This window comes from Etheostoma spectabile, chromosome 2 (assembly GCF_008692095.1).
Source record: "Etheostoma spectabile isolate EspeVRDwgs_2016 chromosome 2, UIUC_Espe_1.0, whole genome shotgun sequence".
NCBI lineage: Eukaryota > Metazoa > Chordata > Actinopteri > Perciformes > Percidae > Etheostoma > Etheostoma spectabile.
The window spans coordinates 26,696,948-26,708,328 of record NC_045734.1 but is presented as its reverse complement, the minus strand read 5'-3'; the positions used below and the strand labels follow the sequence as shown (position 1 = coordinate 26,708,328).

At 41.1% G+C, this 11,381-nt stretch overlaps 1 non-coding gene across 1 annotated transcript; it reads left to right on the top strand.

The window, feature by feature from the left end:
* Positions 1-9,800: 9,800 nt before the first annotated feature.
* trnar-ccg (transfer RNA arginine (anticodon CCG)) lies at positions 9,801-9,873 on the top strand. Its single transcript has one exon. It is a non-coding gene; the product is annotated as a tRNA-Arg (tRNA).
* Positions 9,874-11,381: the final 1,508 nt, after the last annotated feature.

Genomic DNA, 11,381 nt, shown 5'->3' with positions numbered 1-11,381 from the left:
GCTGTCTGGATTTACCCTGCAGAGATCTGAGAAAAGGTTAACCATAGTATATACAAAGTTTAAAATGCCAACATAAAGGAAGCCCAAGGCAACGGATATCCGGCTTAATTGACTTAAATCTGGAAATGTCCATCGGCAGCGAAGCAGTCCTGGAAGTGGAATGTCAAGAATACAGACTAATAATATAAGAAACCTGCAGTTTTCTGCATAGTCAAAATTTAAAAATTAAATAACCTAACCTAAAATAAATATTCATGGAAATTGTCATTATTTTGTATATTTGTCATCTTTTTTGCATCTTCATCCATGAAATTTGTTTATCCTCAGCAGCTTTTGGGAGAATAGAAATGCATCTGTTACTTAAAATTTACAATTTATAGCCAAATTTGTATGCACAGGGACTTGAAAATTGGATACACTGTACATCACTTTTACTTTAAAGGTCCCATGGCATGAAGATTTCACTTTATGAGATATTCTACTATTCATATGAGTTCCCCCAGCCTGCCTAAGGTCCCCCAGTGACTAGAAATGGTGGCAGGTGTAAACCGAGTCCTGGGTATCCTGCTACATCTTGGCTTTGTGAAGAGCATGACTTAGTGCTTGTTTTGGATTGTATAACAATGACAGGCAGTTCTGTTTCCTTTGTGTATGTACAGTGAACACAGGTGGACAAAACACTGACACAGTGTTGGGGCGTCATCTCCCCCATTCCCTCTCTTTTCGGCTGTTCTATTTAAGGAAAAAGCCCTAAAATCTCTTTAAAAAAAGATATATGATACAATGACAGTGTCAACAAAAAACAAAACATAATAAGTTTCACAAAGATGGAGATGTTGAGTTTGATTCAACTGCAAAGAAATACAAAATGAAGTGTAGGTCAATTATGGATGCGGTCAGAAGTACTCATTCCTTGCATTTCATTGCAATTTAGAGCCTTTTAGCCTCTTGCTTTACAACATGCCATAGGGAACATCATTTTACCTTATAAGGCCCTTAGTGCCTTACTTCTGATAAACAACAAGTTAGTGGCAGTGACAGTCAGCAACTTCAATAAGACAAAGAAATCTTGCCCTTACCCAAACACTGCAGCATTTAGAAGGAGGTATTAAGGCCCAGGCACTCAGCCACTCCATAAAAAAGACCTTTGGATAACTTAATTCAATTCAATTTTATTTATGGTATCAAATCATAAAAAGAGTAATCTCAAGACACTTTACAGATAGAGTAAGTCTAGACGACACTATAACTCACAAAGACCAAACGATTCCAGTAATTCCCCCAAGAGCAAGCATTTAGTGGCATGGAAATACTCCCTTTTAGGGAGAAACCTCGGTTAGTGAGGAAAACTTCCTTTCAGACTTCAGTAAAGTGAATAACATGAGATTCATTTATTTATGCGGTAATTCCTTTAAGCCAAGCCAAATTTATTTTACAGGAGACAATAAAATCTTGAACACTCTTATTATATTTGGACTTAATAACCAGTTAAAATCATTTTTATCACTTACCGAGTGACCGGCTGCAAGTTGGTGTCATATTTGACTGGAATGATGGCCAAAACTATAACAAGGCTAGGGTTGCAACAAGAAATAGGCTTATCTTTTATTCTTTGTATGTGACTATTCTGAGATCTGCAGTCTCTCTCTTTGTCTCACTGTCTTTTTTTTCCTTCTTTCATCTCTTTTTCATTTTAATATCTTCCTCACTCTTTCAATTCAATTTTCTCGTCTTGCCTCCATCTGTCATCTCCTGCACTTACTCTTCACCCCCATTCCCTCGCGTCGTTTACTTCTTTTCATCTCACGGTCATGCTGTCTATTTGATTGGAGCCCTTTTAGGTCCTGTGGCTTTGGGGTCATTTTCTGTCACATTCCCTAGCCTCCTCCCACATTCTTAATTTCTCATCTTTTTTGTATAAAGAAAGTCATTCTTTTCCTCCAGCTCACCCTCTGTTTCCCTTTTCTGTCAGATTTCTTCCCTTTGGGAAATTGGGTTTATCCCTCGTTCATGCGCAGTCATGAAGATTTCTTCTTTCTCCTTTCTTACGTCTGCAGTTACTGTATATCACAGCTACAAGATCCGCTGCCCGTTTTTTAACTTCTAAGTCCAGTGATGTTCGCATTTGTACCTGGCTGTAATCCTACATCCTGTCTACGGATCTCCACCGGAGCTGTGAGGAGTGCCTTGGCCCCGTCCATGCCGGACTGGCACCTACCGATCGTCAGGACTCAGGCGACATCCTTGACCTTCTGGAAGGGGACCTCTGTGGTGGGCTTCAGTCCTCTGACTCAGACCCCCGCCCCAAGACTCTTCTCTTGCCGACTTTCTCCCTTACCCACTGGGAGGACTGGAGCTTGAGGTAGAGAGACAAGACAGTGTCCCATCATTGCGCCACCCAGACGCGTTCCTCTGTGGCCTCGCTTCTTGGCGCTCTGGCCCTTAATCAAGGAAGCGTTCTCTAACCCACGTCCACCAGTGTCCACTGCAACACAGAAACAGGCTTCCCATCTGGAGCAGAGCCTAGTTTCTATCCTGCTCCCAAAGGTCACTTTTTTCACCGGCGCCCCCCTGGACCAGGTCTGTGTCCAGGTCACCGACCACTCGCACCAGTGTGCAGCCCAAGAGATCACGGCGCAAAATCTGTTGTCTTCCCCATGGCCGCCTGGGGCACTCCCCCCTGGACCTGGAGACCGAGATGGGCAAAGCCATAACCGCCGTTCCAACCCTCACGATTGTAATGTCCAGGATCATGGCGTGGCAGACCATAGCACAGCGGAACATCTGGCTGCTTGTCTCAGCTACCCGCTGAGGTCAGCCGTAAACTACGGGGCGTCATATAGCCCCCAGTGGGCCGTGCCTTCAGACCGCTACAAACTACATGCACCAAGCAGCCAAGGAAGTGGAGGGGTTGCAGAAACTCACCTCCTGGAGAGCAGCACCTCAGCCCCAACACCGGCATCACGGCGGCCGTCCTGCAGGCTTCACGCGGTTGTTGTAAGACCATGCAGCCGGCACCTACCTGGTCCAACCCACCCCCTAAACCGCCTTTACAAACATGATGGGACACGGGGAATGTATGTCTCATCCCAGCTGAGAGTCTGAAACACAACAGCCTTTTTAAGGACCACTCCTTCATCTGAAGAGTAGTTTCCTCTCAATCAAACCGCCTTCGCTCCGGCTGAGCATCGCACGGACACCAAGACACTCGTTCCCCACACAAGCACAGGATGCTTTGACCAGTTAACATTTAAAACAAAACCATCGTTGTGGACTGTAAGCTTTTAAAAAACAATCCGATAATGCTACAATGGATGGAAAATGTTAAACAATGTGAACTTCAATTTGTCCCTTTTTCTTCTCTTCCTCCACTTCCTGTTTTACAGTAACTGCAGGCAGCTGCTGTAAGCTGCAGCCCTTTAGCGTTTTGATTAAATGTCAGTTTCTGAGGCAGTGAATGTAGGTCAGAGTCAACGGTCAGAAAATATAATGAGGTTTCTTTGTCTGTTTTTGTAAGTCTCACTTATCTTTCTCTTTCTGTCGCGCTTCCTTTTTGATTCAAATCTCTTGTTTTTAACATTCTGTGAAAAACTTGCTTGCCTAAATGTAATGCCTAATAATATATAAATATATATGCTTGCCTAAAAATGCTTGCCTAAATGTATTTAGTATACTTTTTTTTGATGACTCATCATGGAATGTAACTAAGTACACTTACTCAAGGGCTGTACTTAAGTTCAAATTTGAGGTAGTCTGTAAATGCCACTTCCTAATACTACTCCACTTAATTTCACAAAGAAATGTTGTACTTTTCACTTAGCTTTATTTACTAGAATGAATCTTTTTATTATGAATAAAACTACCCAACAATATTGCTGAAATGATTGGCCAATTAAATACTAATTGACAGAACTGTTTTGATCATTTCCAGTTTCCAAATTGTGAGGATTTTTTAACATTGAGTACTTTTACACAAGTCCATTTTCCTGATATTTACAAGTCCTTTTACTTTTAAGTAACATTGTGTGAATGCCCTTTGTGCTACATTTTTATGTATGATAAGTGCAAAGTACATGTCCCTGTTCTGCAGGTATGTCACAAGTGCCCCCTCGTTCAGAAGAAGTCTCCCAGCTAATCCTGCCTTGTACTGAACAAAGTTGGAGAAAGAGTTATCTAGCTGATGTGATCTATAGCTACTGCACATGTGACAACAAAGACAGAACTGAGATTTATCACTCTGTAGCTAAAACACAGACCTTAACACACAGTGTGAAATCAGGATCTGCAGCAATGTGCAGTACAACAAAAATATGGTCTTTTTTGAAAATGAAACCATGTAAACCTATTCTGGTACAAGCTCAAAATACAATTATAAATCTGAAAATGAGCATAATATGGGTGCTTTAAGCTGGAGCACTTGGAGGCTAGCAAGGACAAGGGGGCTAGCAGTCAGCTCTATGTTTGCATATTTGCATTTTAAATTGTACATAGTCTGTGGAAAAATGTGTGCTTCAAAGTTCTTTAGTCATATGTCTGTCTTTAGGACTTCTTTTGTCTCTCCTTCTTTCTGTTTTTCCTGTTGGACCTCTGCACAATCTCAACAACCTCCTCCCACGTACTCCTTCTCTCGCAGTCCAACCACTACTCCCAAGATAAATCTAAACCACAATGAAAACACACAGAGCCTTCGTCTGTTTAACCCATCATTGCAAGGAATGAAAGGCAGAGGAGCCCAGGGGACCAATGGAGAGATGGAGAATAAAAATCTAGCTAAAGGCCTTTTTTATTATGGCAGCACATTATTTACCACAGTTGTGAGTGTGATTTAACAGCAATGTCAAATCCAGTAGCTTTTAGATTTAAAACGATTGGAAATGTACATGGTTGAACACGTAATGTGTGTGTATTTAGTTTTTTTTGTTAAAGTACTTTTCAACATCTCTTACGTTTACATTTCAGAATTTGAAGTGAAAAGGCCAATCGAAAGCTGTCCTGGGGATTCCCTATATGCTGGTCTGTATCTTTTCACAGCTGTCCATTTATTCCAATAAATTAAAGGTCCTATGACATGCTGCTTTTGGAATGCTTTTATATAGGCCTTATTGGTTCCCTAATACTGTATCTGAAGCATCTAAAGCTTCTGTAGCTTTAAATGCTAATCAGGAGGAGAGAGGCAGGGCAAGGTGGAGGGTGGGGGTGTGGCCTTGACCAACTTGCCATGGGCCACTGGGGATATATCATTATTCCATTACTGACTATATTAATATTTCATTATATTTCGTACTTTGAATTGTTACCTGCCACCAGAACTTTGTGATTTCCTTTGGTGCCTAAAAATGTATCACAATGCAGGAATTTAAGTCTTTTACCCTCACTATTTTCTGGGGTAGGACTCCCAGAACCCCCCTCCCCCCGCTTTGTGTTCCACCAAAGGCCAATTCTGACCAAGAAAAAACCCAGAAGTAAAATCACAGACAGACAGAAAACGTATCTAGTTTGCAGTTAGTTAAAACATGCAGATAAAAAAATATGGATGACTGGACAGACAACGTGTACAGTGTCTACAGAGAGAGAAACACAGACAACTGAACAGACTGACAGTGACAACAAAGAACCACTTATTGGAAAGAATTACAGTAACAGCACACAAACGGCATAAACAAGCAGTATGTGTCAATTTGTTATAAACGTGTGATCTTTAAAAAGTAGTATTGTTTGCCAGTTACTTACGTTAAATGATTAAAAAGCTGTTACATAAGGTACTGATTATTTCATCATCTGTACACAAATGTAATTAGTGAATGCACGTGTCCGTGGTTGGGGCTGCATGGGAGTGGTAATGTGGGCTGGTGTGGCTACAGTGCCAGGGCCAAATTTTTGGCCCAGTCTGGCCCTGCCCGAGCCCGTGCTGTCTACAACCTCAGCTGATGTCCAGCCGTCCAGAGTCTCAGCTGACGTCCAGTATTTGTGTTTTGCTTCGTTTCCTTTTTTATTTTGACAGTCTGGTTTTCTGTCTTGTGTTTAGTTTTACTTCCTGTGTTTTCCCTCCTTTTTTTATTACTCTGCCCATTCCTAATGTGTTGCACCTGTTCCCCAGCCCTAGTGTCACCTGTTCCTTGTTTTCACATTTACCCTGTGCATTTAGTCTCTGTGTTCACCTTGTCTGTTGTCAGATCATTGTGTGTTGTCTCCAGTTAGTATTGTTGGTTGTTGGTCCTCCCGGTTTGTGCTAGTGTTCCTTTGCGTTCTATTTTATTTTTTGCTTATTTTTTTATTAACCGTTTTTGCCCGCTTCTTTCCTGGACTCCTTTTGGTTTTTGTGCATTTTTGAATTTTTTCATTAAATCATCATAACTCTCCTCAGCTATTGTTTCCAATTTTCGGTTGTGTGATGTCATGGACACGCCTGTGCCGCCATTAAGTACAGTACTGTTACTACTCATGTTTATATTTTGTTCTTAAAATAAATTCATATGGAAATTAAAAAATAAAAAGATTCACAACTTATTTAGAAGTGAATGCAACTTGTGCCCCTTACTGTGGTCTTTGTCAAGAAAAACAGAAGCTTCCTGTCACCCTCCTGGGGTTTTTGTTTTGTTTTGTTATGGTGATAAATGACATGTTTCTTAACTTGCATCCATGGCATGTCCTCAGTTATTCCATAACTGTGAAAAATTGTTTTCTAAATCCTTATGTTTGCGAGGACTCTGCTTAAGGTACACTACTGCACAGACACTGTTCATGGTTCAGTGAGTGCAGGGAAGATGTTTTAATCCCGCAGCCTTGAAGACAGCAAGTAAACTAGTGTCTGAGTGGATTTCATGTTTCTGTCAGCTAATACCACAGACACACATACACACACACAGACACACACAGACAAACCCACGCACAATCCTTTGCTATCACTAATGGAAAGACTGATCCGAATCTATTGTGTGGTTTGACCTCGTTTATGTAGACTCATGTGTGTTAACCTCTAACAGTCTGTTTCTGAACTTATCTAGGGTTGCCAGTTATAAAAGGCTACACACACATTGATCCAGTCAAGGCCATGCAGCACAATGTCCATGCGCATTGGTGAGTAATTTGTGGGAATGTTCATTTATTCAAACAGATTATTAAAATGTCATATTTAAATTCCCCCTGAAGCACTTCAATGGCTCTGTGTACTTTGGCCAGCTTAGGGTGAGATACAGCTGTTCAGTTGTGATATGTAAAATGTGTTTGATTGAATGACACCATCTCAGTCTATGTTTTGAGGTCAGAGAGGCTGCTTGGAATTGCTGAATACTTTAATACCGTCTAAGGGCGTTTTCACACTTGGCCTAAATACTTAAATCTTGACCCGGGATCACTTCTTTGGACGAGGCTGGCCCTTACTGCAAATGTGAAGGCAACATCTAGTCATGCTGTAGTGATACGTGACACATTCACACAATCATGCTAGAGCGCTTTGGAGTGGAGAGATTGAATTAAATCCTGCATTTTGATAGAAACATGAAGTTCCATTTTCTGGAACACTCGCAGAATCAATGGCACGTTTCACACTTAACCAAATGTTAAAATGATGGGCTACATGTTGTAAGAAGCACGGATATGTGGAAGTTGGGGTGTAGCTCAGTGGAAGAGCCTCTCACCACAGATCGAAAGATCCCCTGTTCAAACCTAGATAACGACAATAGCAGCTATAGAAAGACATGCTTTGCAAATGTGATTACATTTCAGGTTAAAGCTGCAGTGGGTAGAAAACCCCACCAGATTTTAAAGACCTCATACTGCAACTCTCTCTTCGGATCCTTCTTACTTCCCTTATTTGACAGCTCCTCATTCCTCTGCAGAACCAGAAGTTATTTTCATGAAGGCCGTCTCAAAGCCTTATTGTTGTTCCTGCCCCAAGGACCGATGATCGAGTACGGATCTCCAAGGAACTATGAGCGAGGATACACAAGAGCATCCTTCCCGGAACCTGTACAGCTGACATATTCACATGGTGCTTCTGAGGATGTCTAGTCCCTCTAAAACACATTTCGTCGTTTCCTCTCTCCTCCCATGATTTCCTCACGTCTGTCCCATGCTTCCTTGTTGAGATGGACTAAGATGCAAGGAAGGTATGAAAAAGGAGGAACCAGGGAATTCAAGAATCCTGTGTCGCACAGCGATGTGCACAGAACAGCCCATAGGAATACTCTCTCCCTAGCAGGCCCTATTTTCATAATGATATTTGATATAATGGCCGAAAAGTTGAATTACAAGGCAAAAGAGATGTGTATAAATCAGCGGCTACCTCATAGTAATGAACAGGACTCAACCTCCAACGTTGTATGCAGGTTGATTAAGAATACTGACCCCTTTAGGCTAGCTAATAATTGCTCTTTTGACAAACTGTCTGTAAATCCCTGTGGCTTTATGCTACATGATGTTGTCAGTGACCCAGTGGTGTAATCGATAATGCAGCAGCCTCCTGAACTGGAGACTGTGTTCATGTCCATTCAGTTCCCAAACAGCTGAGTGTACAGAGAGACATCTGTGGATGGTCATCTGGGCCAAACAATATCAGGCACAGCTTGTTTTTTTTTCCAGCCACTAACCTCCAGCTTTGTCTGGCTCTCACTTCTTGGCTCTGCCTTGTTTACCTACGGATGTGATTTTTTTTTGTCAAACGTTTTGCCAGTTGAACATGAAAGAGAATTAAATTCCTGCCATTCAAAGCTTCCGATGTAACGTTTTGCATGAAGATTGGTTCAGTCCATAGTAAGCACTGATGTCATTTATTTAAGATTTTCTCCTTAATTTGCATTATTGTTACTTGATTTGTACCTGTAATAGCATCTAGCTGTTCTAACAAAACAATGAAATATTATGAAATCCTATAAAACCATTGTTTAATTTTTGTTGTTCTTTGTATAAGATTTGTGTCACTCACGCAAACACACAGGATTTAAGAAAATATGTCCCTAGAAAAAGCTTTAGATTTCTATAAAATACACTTCCCCGTTTTCATGTGGATGTTGTTTAAAAAGTTGTCGGTTCGTTAATTCCTTGTTCACTTCAGTAAAGACAAGGCATACATACATGGAATCAAATTAGCTCCATTTGTCCTCCTAACTGTTCTAATAGGCAAAGAAAAACATGAGAGCAGCAAGACGGTCAGTGTCCATGATCTAAACAACATCCCACGCCAAGTCTGTCGACCCTTTCCACTTTTGGCTCTCTCCTCTGCAAAATGTTGGTGACCACTCCTTTAATTTGGACTGCATTCATTTATAGGAGTCTTCCTTGATAAATTTACTAATCATTTGTTTGGTTGACCCATGGTGCATATGGATGGACTGCTGAATTGTTTGCCCACATGATTGATTACCTGACTAAAGAGTAAGCGGTTAAGGGAGCTGCAGGCCTCCTTCTTACAGTTACTTAACCATACATGCATCTTCTGTCTGGCACTCCCCTCTGCACTTAGAGAGGCAAACAGCTCGTTAGGCAGGAAAACAAGCTGAAATACTGCACCATTATCTTTCGACCTCCCACTGAAATAATGTTTATGACATTGCATAGCTGATAGTGACACTTTAAGAAAAGCATCACTTTTTTTTGCGGGTAAACAGACACAGAACCTTGATTTTAAGACCTCTGGGGATATATGTGGGACAATGTCTAGGAGGCTGAGAAAGTCTCCATGCTTCAACTTTATCTCAGTGGCCAAGACTCTGAAATAAAGCACCATCAACAGTCGTATGACAGTCGTATGTTTTTTTGAATTTCTCGTCTATTTTTTTTATTTTAGGGAATGCTTTATTGTTGGCCCAGTGGCCTAATGGACAAGGCGTCAGCCTCCGAAGCTGGAGATTGTGGGTTCAAGTCCCACCTGGGTCAGGACTGTAACATAGTATTATATGAGGCACACTTATTGCAAGAGGCAGGTAATGGAAATGCATTGGAAGATAAATCACTTTATTAGTCATGCATTCAGAATTGTTATTTTTGTTCACTGGTGCCCCCTAAAGGCAGCCAAAGGGAGGAGCTTGACAACTAATTACACTTCAAGACCCAGAAATTCTGTGATATTGTATCCAGACAATGTCTCCACTGTTCCATATTCCATATATATGGGGATGATCCCCCTGAGGTCAGGTACATGGATAGTAAGACACGCCCTATGAAGCATCTGTGCTGGCGTGGAATCACTGATAGTTTGATCAGATCTGTCTCCATGTGACCCACAGCTGGAGAGACAGTCTCTTCACTCAGAGAACCAAGGTTACAATGTTACAGAGTGTTACGTTTCTAAATAACACTGGACAAACAACATTGAACAAATCAATTTAATTGTTAAGGAACATTTGCTGTATGCCAAATCCAATCCAATCCAATCCACTTTATTTGTATAGCACATTTTACAAACACAAAGTTACCAAAGTGCTGCACAGAAAACTCAAACATACAAAACAATTAATGTAAAATATGGTAAAAACTAAATAAGAGCATCTGGTTTAAAAAGTTAAAAAAATAGATAAAAATACTAAATACTAAAATACAATAAAACAGTAAGAGCCATCAGAGGACCACACAACTCACATGGAGTTAAAAGCCAAAGAATAAAAATGTGTCTTAAGACGAGACTTAAAACACTCAACTGTTGGGGCTGTTCGGACATGGAGGGGCAGAGCGTTCCAGAGTCTAGGTCCAGCCACAGAAAAGGCCCTGTCCCCCCGAGTTTTAAGTCTCGTCTTTGGGACCACAAGCTGGAGCTGGCTCTCTGACCTCAGTGATCGCGCCGGCCTATAAATCTGGATGAGGTCTGAGATATATGTTGGGGCCAGTCCATTCACAGCTTTAAAAACAAACAATAAAATCTTAAAATCAATCCTAAAACGTACAGGAAATGTTAAAATTAATCCTTTAAATATGCTCCACAGAATATGGTGAATGTCTTTTATAAGCATTAAACATTACTTTACATGCAACTGCCGTGATGATGGGTTTCTGTGGACTCCAGAGACCCATTTGAGTACTGTTGTTGTGCCTCACTGAGCAGAACTGTCAATATAGTTTACAGCCTAATGAAATACCAATTACACTGAAAATGTGAAGTTTCAAATATTGAAACACCCACACGGATAAGGGTTCTTTTCCAGAGTCACAGTCACATACATACATACATACATACATACAAACATACATACATAGATACATATATACATGAATGGATGGATGGATGGATGGATGGATGAAGAGCTTGCTTGTCTATCATTCAGCAAAATCCAATTCAATTTCCAAGGATAAACGCCTTCCGTTCCAGTTTTGTTTACAAATCAAAGTGACTGAGCAGCCAGCCAAAGGGAGGGATGTCAGGCCCTGGCACCTGCTCCCAATCCCCTTGA